This window comes from Cololabis saira, unplaced genomic scaffold, assembly GCF_033807715.1.
Source record: "Cololabis saira isolate AMF1-May2022 unplaced genomic scaffold, fColSai1.1 scf043, whole genome shotgun sequence".
In the NCBI taxonomy this organism is placed as follows: Eukaryota; Metazoa; Chordata; class Actinopteri; order Beloniformes; family Belonidae; genus Cololabis; species Cololabis saira.
Window position 1 is genome coordinate 207,501 of NW_026906207.1, and position 7,500 is coordinate 215,000.

The following is a 7,500-nucleotide window of genomic DNA, read 5'->3' on the forward strand; positions in this document are numbered from 1 at the left end:
CAGAAGCTGCAGCTTGAAATACCTCTTATATGGAGTTGAAGATAAGTCATATAATATGAGTCATTGATTTGTTGGTTTTATTTGTTGGAGTTAAAGTGCCTTAACCATGTGCAAAACACTTTAGGACGTGAGCTGTCGCTGTTACCACGTTGAAATATGTGTGGGTAGATTAAGCGAGAGCGCTCTCTGCTGGTTGAAAAAGCTTACAGCACCTGGTATTCCCAGGCGGTCTCCCATCCAAGTACTAACCAGGCCCGACCCTGCTTAGCTTCCGAGATCAGACGAGATCGGGCGCATCCAGGCTGGTATGGCCGTAAGCAGAAGCTGCAGCTTGAAATACCTCTTATATGGAGTTGAAGATAAGTCATAGAATATAAGTCATTGATTTGTTGGTTTTATTTGTTGGAGTTAAAGTGCCTTAACCAATGTGCAAAACACTTTAGGACGTGAGCTGTCGCTGTTACCACGTTGAAATATGTGTGGGTAGATTAAGCGAGAGCGCTCTCTGCTGGTTGAAAAAGCTTACAGCACCTGGTATTCCCAGGCGGTCTCCCATCCAAGTACTAACCAGGCCCGACCCTGCTTAGCTTCCGAGATCAGACGAGATCGGGCGCATCCAGGCTGGTATGGCCGTAAGCTGAAGTTGCAGCTTGAAATACCTCTTATATGGAGTTGAAGATAAGTCATATAATATAAGTCATTGATTTGTTGGTGATAATAATTTAGAAGCGCTTACTTGTTGGAGTTAAAGTGCCTTAACCATGTGCAAAACACTTTAGGACGTGAGCTGTCGCTGTTACCACGTTGAAATTTGTGTGGGTAGATTAAGCGAGAGCGCTCTCTGCTGGTTGAAAAAGCTTACAGCACCTGGTATTCCCAGGCGGTCTCCCATCCAAGTACTAACCACGCACGACCCTGCTTAGCTTCCGAGATCAGACGAGATCTGGCGCATCCAGGCTGGTATGGCCGTAAGCAGAAGCTGCAGCTTGACATACCTCTTATATGGAGTTGAAGATAAGTCATAGAATATAAGTCATTGATTTGTTGGTGCTATTTGTTGGAGTTAAAGTGCCTTAACCATGTGCAAAACACTTTAGGACGTGAGCTGTCGCTGTTACCACGTTGAAATATGTGTAGGTAGATTAAGCGAGAGCGCTCTCTGCTGGTTGAAAAAGCTTACAGCACCTGGTATTACCAGGCGGTCTCCCATCCAAGTACTAACCAGGCCGGACCCTGCTTAGCTTCCGAGATCAGACGAAATCGGGCGCATCCAGGCTGGTATGGCCGTAAGCAGAATCTGCTGCTTGAAATACCTCTTATATGGAGTTGAAGATAAGTCATAGAATATAAGTCATTGATTTGTTGGTTTTATTTGTTGGAGTTAAAGTGCCTTAACCATGTGCAAAACACTTTAGGACGTGAGCTGTCGCTGTTACCACGTTGAAATATGTGTGGGTAGATTAAGCGAGAGCGCTCTCTGCTGGTTGAAAAAGCTAACAGCACCTGGTATTCCCAGTCGGTCTCCCATCCAAGTACTAACCAGGCCCGACCCTGCTTAGCTTCCGAGATCAGACGAGATCGGGCGGATCCAGGCTGGTATGGCCAGAAGCAGAAGCTGCAGCTTGAAATACCTCTTATATGGAGTTGAAGATAAGTCATAGAATATAAGTCATTGATTTGTTGGTTTTATTTGTTGGAGTTAAAGTGCCTTAACCATGTGCAAAACACTTTAGGACGTGAGCTGTCGCTGTTACCACGTTGAAATATGTGTGGGTAGATTAAGCGAGAGCGCTCTCTGCTGGTTGAAAAAGCTTACAGCACCTGGTATTCCCAGGCGGTCTCCCATCCAAGTACTAACCAGGCCCGACCCTGCTTAGCTTCCGAGATCAGACGAGATCGGGCGCATCCAGGCTGGTATGGCCGTAAGCAGAAGCTGCAGCTTGAAATACCTCTTATATGGAGTTGAAGATAAGTCATATAATATAAGTCATTGATTTGTTGGTGATAATAATTAAGAAGCGCTTATTTGTTGGAGTTAAAGTGCCTTAACCATGTGCAAAACACTTTAGGACGTGAGCTGTCGCTGTTACCACGTTGAAATTTGTGTGGGTAGATTAAGCGAGAGCGCTCTCTGCTGGTTGAAAAAGCTTACAGCACCTGGTATTCCCAGGCGGTCTCCCATCCAAGTACTAACCACGCACGACCCTGCTTAGCTTCCGAGATCAGACGAGATCTGGCGCATCCAGGCTGGTATGGCCGTAAGCAGAAGCTGCAGCTTGACATACCTCTTATATGGAGTTGAAGATAAGTCATAGAATATAAGTCATTGATTTGTTGGTGCTATTTGTTGGAGTTAAAGTGCCTTAACCATGTGCAAAACACTTTAGGACGTGAGCTGTCGCTGTTACCACGTTGAAATATGTGTGGGTAGATTAAGCGAGAGCGCTCTCTGCTGGTTGAAAAAGCTTACAGCACCTGGTATAACCAGGCGGTCTCCCATCCAAGTACTAACCAGGCCGGACCCTGCTTAGCTTCCGAGATCAGACGAAATCGGGCGCATCCAGGCTGGTATGGCCGCAAGCAGAATCTGCTGCTTGAAATACCTCTTATATGGAGTTGAAGATAAGTCATAGAATATAAGTCATTGATTTGTTGGTTTTATTTGTTGGAGTTAAAGTGCCTTAACCATGTGCAAAACACTTTAGGACGTGAGCTGTCGCTGTTACCACGTTGAAATATGTGTGGGTAGATTAAGCGAGAGCGCTCTCTGCTGGTTGAAAAAGCTTACAGCACCTGATATTCCCAGGCGGTCTCCCATCCAAGTACTAACCAGGCCCGACCCTGCTTAGCTTCCGAGATCAGACGAGATCGGGCGCATCCAGGCTGGTATGGCCGTAAGCTGAAGCTGCAGCTTGAAATACCTCTTATATGGAGTTGAAGATAAGTCATATAATATAAGTCATTGATTTGTTGGTGATAATAATTTAGAAGCGCATATTTGTTGGAGTTAAAGTGCCTTAACCATGTGAAAAACACTTTAGGACGTGAGCTGTCGCTGTTACCACGTTGAAATATGTGTGGGTAGATTAAGCGAGAGCGCTCTCTGCTGGTTGAAAAAGCTTACAGCACCTGGTATTCCCAGGCGGTCTCCCATCCAAGTACTAAGCAGGCCCGACCCTGCTTAGCTTCCGAGATCAGACGAGATCGGGCGCATCCAGGCTGGTATGGCCGTAAGCAGAAGCTGCAGCTTGAAATACCTCTTATATGGAGTTGAAGATAAGTCATAGAATATAAGTAATTGATTTGTTGGTTTTATTTGTTGGAGTTAAAGTGCCTTAACCATGTGCAAAACACTTTAGGACGTGAGCTGTCGCTGTTACCACGTTGAAATATGTGTGGGTAGATTAAGCGAGAGCGCTCTCTGCTGGTTGAAAAAGCTTACAGCACCTGGTATTCCCAGGCGGTCTCCCATCCAAGTACTAACCAGGCCCGACCCTGCTTAGCTTCCGAGATCAGACGAGATCGGGCGCATCCAGGGTGGTATGGCCGTAAGCAGAAGCTGCAGCTTGAAATACCTCTTATATGGAGTTGAAGATAAGTCATATAATATAAGTCATTGATTTGTTGGTTATAATAATTTAGAAGCGCTTATTTGTTGGAGTTAAAGTGCCTTAACCATGTGCAAAACACTTTAGGACGTGAGCTGTCGCTGTTACCACGTTGAAATATATGTGGGTAGATTAAGCGAGAGCGTTCTCTGCAGGTTGAAAAAGGTTACAGCACCTGGTATTCCCTGGCGGTCTCCCATCCAAGTACTAACCAGGCCCGACCCTGCTTAGCTTCCGAGATCAGACGAGATCGGGCGCATCCAGGCTGGTATGGCTGTAAGCAGAAGCTGCAGCTTGAAATACCTCTTATATGGAGTTGAAGATAAGTCATAGAATATAAGTCATTGATTTGTTGGTTTTATTTGTTGGAGTTAAAGTGCCTTAACCATGTGCAAAACACTTTAGGACGTGAGCTGTCGCTGTTACCACGTTGAAATATGTGTGGGTAGATTAAGCGAGAGCGCTCTCTGCTGGTTGAAAAAGCTTACAGCACCTGGTATTCCCAGGCGGTCTCCCATCCAAGTACTAACCAGGCCCGACCCTGCTTAGCTTCCGAGATCAGACGAGATCTGGCGCATCCAGGCTGGTATGGCCGTAAGCAGAAGCTGCAGCTTGAAATACCTCTTATATGGAGTTGAAGATAAGTCATAGAATATAAGTAATTGATTTGTTGGTTTTATTTGTTGGAGTTAAAGTGCCTTAACCATGTGCAAAACACTTTAGGACGTGAGCTGTCGCTGTTACCACGTTGAAATATGTGTGGGTAGATTAAGCGAGAGCGCTCTCTGCTGGTTGAAAAAGCTTACAGCACCTGATATTCCCAGGCGGTCTCCCATCCAAGTACTAACCAGGCCCGACCCTGCTTAGCTTCCGAGATCAGACGAGATCAGGCGCATCCAGGCTGGTATGGCCGTAAGCTGAAGCTGCAGCTTGAAATACCTCTTATATGGAGTTGAAGATAAGTCATATAATATAAGTCATTGATTTGTTGGTGATAATAATTTAGAAGCGCATATTTGTTGGAGTTAAAGTGCCTTAACCATGTGAAAAACACTTTAGGACGTGAGCTGTCGCTGTTACCACGTTGAAATATGTGTGGGTAGATTAAGCGAGAGCGCTCTCTGCTGGTTGAAAAAGCTTACAGCACCTGGTATTCCCAGGCGGTCTCCCATCCAAGTACTAACCAGGCCCGACCCTGCTTAGCTTCCGAGATCAGACGAGATCGGGCGCATCCAGGGTGGTATGGCCGTAAGCAGAAGCTGCAGCTTGAAATACCTCTTATATGGAGTTGAAGATAAGTCATATAATATAAGTCATTGATTTGTTGGTGATAATAATTTAGAAGCGCTTATTTGTTGGAGTTAAAGTGTCTTAACCATGTGCAAAACACTTTAGGACGTGAGCTGTCGCTGTTACCACGTTGAAATATATGTGGGTAGATTAAGCGAGAGCGTTCTCTGCAGGTTGAAAAAGGTTACAGCACCTGGTATTCCCTGGCGGTCTCCCATCCAAGTACTAACCAGGCCCGACCCTGCTTAGCTTCCGAGATCAGACGAGATCGGGCGCATCCAGGCTGGTATGGCTGTAAGCAGAAGCTGCAGCTTGAAATACCTCTTATATGGAGTTGAAGATAAGTCATAGAATATAAGTCATTGATTTGTTGGTTTTATTTGTTGGAGTTAAAGTGCCTTAACCATGTGCAAAACACTTTAGGACGTGAGCTGTCGCTGTTACCACGTTGAAATATGTGTGGGTAGATTAAGCGAGAGCGCTCTCTGCTGGTTGAAAAAGCTTACAGCACCTGGTATTCCCAGGCGGTCTCCCATCCAAGTACTAACCAGGCCCGACCCTGCTTAGCTTCCGAGATCAGACGAGATCTGGCGCATCCAGGCTGGTATGGCCGTAAGCAGAAGCTGCAGCTTGAAATACCTCTTATATGGAGTTGAAGATAAGTCATAGAATATAAGTCATTGATTTGTTGGTTTTATTTGTTGGAGTTAAAGTGCCTTAACCATGTGCAAAACACTTTAGGACGTGAGCTGTCGCTGTTACCACGTTGAAATATGTGTGGGTAGATTAAGCGAGAGCGCTCTCTGCTGGTTGAAAAAGCTTACAGCACCTGATATTCCCAGGCGGTCTCCCATCCAAGTACTAACCAGGCCCGACCCTGCTTAGCTTCCGAGATCAGACGAGATCGGGCGCATCCAGGCTGGTATGGCCGTAAGCTGAAGCTGCAGCTTGAAATACCTCTTATATGGAGTTGAAGATAAGTCATATAATATAAGTCATTGATTTGTTGGTGATAATAATTTAGAAGCGCATATTTGTTGGAGTTAAAGTGCCTTAACCATGTGAAAAACACTTTAGGACGTGAGCTGTCGCTGTTACCACGTTGAAATATGTGTGGGTAGATTAAGCGAGAGCGCTCTCTGCTGGTTGAAAAAGCTTACAGCACCTGGTATTCCCAGGCGGTCTCCCATCCAAGTACTAACCAGGCCCGACCCTGCTTAGCTTCCGAGATCAGACGAGATCGGGCGCATCCAGGCTGGTATGGCCGTAAGCAGAAGCTGCAGCTTGAAATACCTCTTATATGGAGTTGAAGATAAGTCATAGAATATAAGTCATTGATTTGTTGGTTTTATTTGTTGGAGTTAAAGTGCCTTAACCATGTGCAAAACACTTTAGGACGTGAGCTGTCGCTGTTACCACGTTGAAATATGTGTGGGTAGATTAAGCGAGAGCGCTCTCTGCTGGTTGAAAATACTTACAGCACCTGGTATTCCCAGGCGGTCTCCCATCCAAGTACTAACCAGGCCTGACCCTGCTTAGCTTCCGAGATCAGACGAGATCGGGCGCATCCAGGCTGGTATGGCCGTAAGCCGAAGCTGCAGCTTGAAATACTTCTTATATGGAGTTGAAGATAAGTCATATAATATAAGTCATTGATTTGTTGGTGATAATAATTTAGAAGCGCTTATTTGTTGGCGTTAAAGTGCCTTAACCATGTGCAAAACACTTTAGGACGTGAGCTGTCGCTGTTACCACGTTGAAATATGTGTGGGTAGATTAAGCGAGAGCGCTCTCTGCTGGTTGAAAAAGCTTACAGCACCTGGTATTCCCAGGCGGTCTCCCATCCAAGTACTAACCAGGCCCGACCCTGCTTAGCTTCCGAGATCAGACGAGATCGGGCGCATCCAGGGTGGTATGGCCGTAAGCAGAAGCTGCAGCTTGAAATACCTCTTATATGGAGTTGAAGATAAGTCATATAATATAAGTCATTGATTTGTTGGTGATAATAATTTAGAAGCGCTTATTTGTTGGAGTTAAAGTGCCTTAACCATGTGCAAAACACTTTCGGACGTGAGCTGTCGCTGTTACCACGTTGAAATATGTGTGGGTAGATTAAGCGAGAGCGCTCTCTGCTGGTTGAAAAAGCTTACAGCACCTGGTATTCCCAGGCGGTCTCCCATCCAAGTACTAACCAGGCCCGACCCTGCTTAGCTTCCGAGATCAGACGAGATCAGGCGCATCCAGGGTGGTATGGCCGTAAGCAGAAGCTGCAGCTTGAAATACCTCTTATATGGAGTTGAAGATAAGTCATATAATATAAGTCATTGATTTGTTGGTGATAATAATTTAGAAGCGCTTATTTGTTGGAGTTAAAGTGCCTTAACCATGTGCAAAACACTTTAGGACGTGAGCTGTCGCTGTTACCACGTTGAAATATGTGTGGGTAGATTAAGCGAGAGCGCTCTCTGCTGGTTGAAAAAGCTTACAGCACCTGGTATTCCCAGGCGGTCTCCCATCCAAGTACTAACCAGGCCCGACCCTGCTTAGCTTCCGAGATCAGACGAGATCGGGCGCATCCAGGCTGGTATGGCCGTAAGCAGAA

At 45.7% G+C, this 7,500-nt stretch overlaps 23 non-coding genes and 1 pseudogene across 23 annotated transcripts in view; all 24 read right to left on the reverse strand.

Annotated features, from left to right (window-relative positions):
• Nucleotide 1, reverse strand: part of LOC133432861 (5S ribosomal RNA) — a 118-nt gene extending 117 nt beyond the window's left edge. The window contains exon 1 of the ribosomal RNA XR_009777136.1: nt 1. This exon is cut by the window's left edge and continues 117 nt beyond it. This is a non-coding gene — a ribosomal RNA (5S ribosomal RNA).
• A 199-nt stretch (nt 2-200) lies between these two features.
• On the reverse strand, nt 201-319 carry LOC133432881 (5S ribosomal RNA). Its single transcript, XR_009777154.1, has one exon. It is a non-coding gene; the product is annotated as a 5S ribosomal RNA (ribosomal RNA).
• Nucleotides 320-519: 200 nt separating this feature from the next.
• Nucleotides 520-638, reverse strand: LOC133432892 (5S ribosomal RNA). The gene has a single exon (XR_009777155.1). It is a non-coding gene; the product is annotated as a 5S ribosomal RNA (ribosomal RNA).
• Nucleotides 639-855: 217 nt separating this feature from the next.
• Nucleotides 856-974, reverse strand: LOC133432874 (5S ribosomal RNA). Its single transcript, XR_009777149.1, has one exon. It is a non-coding gene; the product is annotated as a 5S ribosomal RNA (ribosomal RNA).
• A 199-nt stretch (nt 975-1,173) lies between these two features.
• Nucleotides 1,174-1,292, reverse strand: LOC133432871 (5S ribosomal RNA). The gene has a single exon (XR_009777146.1). It is a non-coding gene; the product is annotated as a 5S ribosomal RNA (ribosomal RNA).
• Nucleotides 1,293-1,491: 199 nt separating this feature from the next.
• LOC133432872 (5S ribosomal RNA) lies at nt 1,492-1,610 on the reverse strand. The gene has a single exon (XR_009777147.1). It is a non-coding gene; the product is annotated as a 5S ribosomal RNA (ribosomal RNA).
• A 199-nt stretch (nt 1,611-1,809) lies between these two features.
• Nucleotides 1,810-1,928, reverse strand: LOC133432900 (5S ribosomal RNA). Its single transcript, XR_009777156.1, has one exon. It is a non-coding gene; the product is annotated as a 5S ribosomal RNA (ribosomal RNA).
• Nucleotides 1,929-2,145: 217 nt separating this feature from the next.
• LOC133432875 (5S ribosomal RNA) lies at nt 2,146-2,264 on the reverse strand. Its single transcript, XR_009777150.1, has one exon. It is a non-coding gene; the product is annotated as a 5S ribosomal RNA (ribosomal RNA).
• A 199-nt stretch (nt 2,265-2,463) lies between these two features.
• Nucleotides 2,464-2,582, reverse strand: LOC133432896 (5S ribosomal RNA; annotated as a pseudogene).
• Nucleotides 2,583-2,781: 199 nt separating this feature from the next.
• On the reverse strand, nt 2,782-2,900 carry LOC133432542 (5S ribosomal RNA). Its single transcript, XR_009776825.1, has one exon. It is a non-coding gene; the product is annotated as a 5S ribosomal RNA (ribosomal RNA).
• Nucleotides 2,901-3,117: 217 nt separating this feature from the next.
• Nucleotides 3,118-3,236, reverse strand: LOC133432607 (5S ribosomal RNA). The gene has a single exon (XR_009776892.1). It is a non-coding gene; the product is annotated as a 5S ribosomal RNA (ribosomal RNA).
• Nucleotides 3,237-3,435: 199 nt separating this feature from the next.
• LOC133432447 (5S ribosomal RNA) lies at nt 3,436-3,554 on the reverse strand. The gene has a single exon (XR_009776734.1). It is a non-coding gene; the product is annotated as a 5S ribosomal RNA (ribosomal RNA).
• A 217-nt stretch (nt 3,555-3,771) lies between these two features.
• LOC133432740 (5S ribosomal RNA) lies at nt 3,772-3,890 on the reverse strand. Its single transcript, XR_009777018.1, has one exon. It is a non-coding gene; the product is annotated as a 5S ribosomal RNA (ribosomal RNA).
• Nucleotides 3,891-4,089: 199 nt separating this feature from the next.
• Nucleotides 4,090-4,208, reverse strand: LOC133432630 (5S ribosomal RNA). Its single transcript, XR_009776913.1, has one exon. It is a non-coding gene; the product is annotated as a 5S ribosomal RNA (ribosomal RNA).
• Nucleotides 4,209-4,407: 199 nt separating this feature from the next.
• On the reverse strand, nt 4,408-4,526 carry LOC133432623 (5S ribosomal RNA). The gene has a single exon (XR_009776906.1). It is a non-coding gene; the product is annotated as a 5S ribosomal RNA (ribosomal RNA).
• A 217-nt stretch (nt 4,527-4,743) lies between these two features.
• On the reverse strand, nt 4,744-4,862 carry LOC133432562 (5S ribosomal RNA). Its single transcript, XR_009776849.1, has one exon. It is a non-coding gene; the product is annotated as a 5S ribosomal RNA (ribosomal RNA).
• Nucleotides 4,863-5,079: 217 nt separating this feature from the next.
• On the reverse strand, nt 5,080-5,198 carry LOC133432741 (5S ribosomal RNA). Its single transcript, XR_009777019.1, has one exon. It is a non-coding gene; the product is annotated as a 5S ribosomal RNA (ribosomal RNA).
• A 199-nt stretch (nt 5,199-5,397) lies between these two features.
• On the reverse strand, nt 5,398-5,516 carry LOC133432631 (5S ribosomal RNA). The gene has a single exon (XR_009776914.1). It is a non-coding gene; the product is annotated as a 5S ribosomal RNA (ribosomal RNA).
• Nucleotides 5,517-5,715: 199 nt separating this feature from the next.
• LOC133432543 (5S ribosomal RNA) lies at nt 5,716-5,834 on the reverse strand. Its single transcript, XR_009776826.1, has one exon. It is a non-coding gene; the product is annotated as a 5S ribosomal RNA (ribosomal RNA).
• Nucleotides 5,835-6,051: 217 nt separating this feature from the next.
• On the reverse strand, nt 6,052-6,170 carry LOC133432902 (5S ribosomal RNA). Its single transcript, XR_009777158.1, has one exon. It is a non-coding gene; the product is annotated as a 5S ribosomal RNA (ribosomal RNA).
• Nucleotides 6,171-6,369: 199 nt separating this feature from the next.
• Nucleotides 6,370-6,488, reverse strand: LOC133432762 (5S ribosomal RNA). The gene has a single exon (XR_009777040.1). It is a non-coding gene; the product is annotated as a 5S ribosomal RNA (ribosomal RNA).
• Nucleotides 6,489-6,705: 217 nt separating this feature from the next.
• On the reverse strand, nt 6,706-6,824 carry LOC133432680 (5S ribosomal RNA). Its single transcript, XR_009776960.1, has one exon. It is a non-coding gene; the product is annotated as a 5S ribosomal RNA (ribosomal RNA).
• A 217-nt stretch (nt 6,825-7,041) lies between these two features.
• On the reverse strand, nt 7,042-7,160 carry LOC133432901 (5S ribosomal RNA). The gene has a single exon (XR_009777157.1). It is a non-coding gene; the product is annotated as a 5S ribosomal RNA (ribosomal RNA).
• Nucleotides 7,161-7,377: 217 nt separating this feature from the next.
• Nucleotides 7,378-7,496, reverse strand: LOC133432903 (5S ribosomal RNA). Its single transcript, XR_009777159.1, has one exon. It is a non-coding gene; the product is annotated as a 5S ribosomal RNA (ribosomal RNA).
• Between the last annotated feature and the right edge of the window lie 4 nt (nt 7,497-7,500).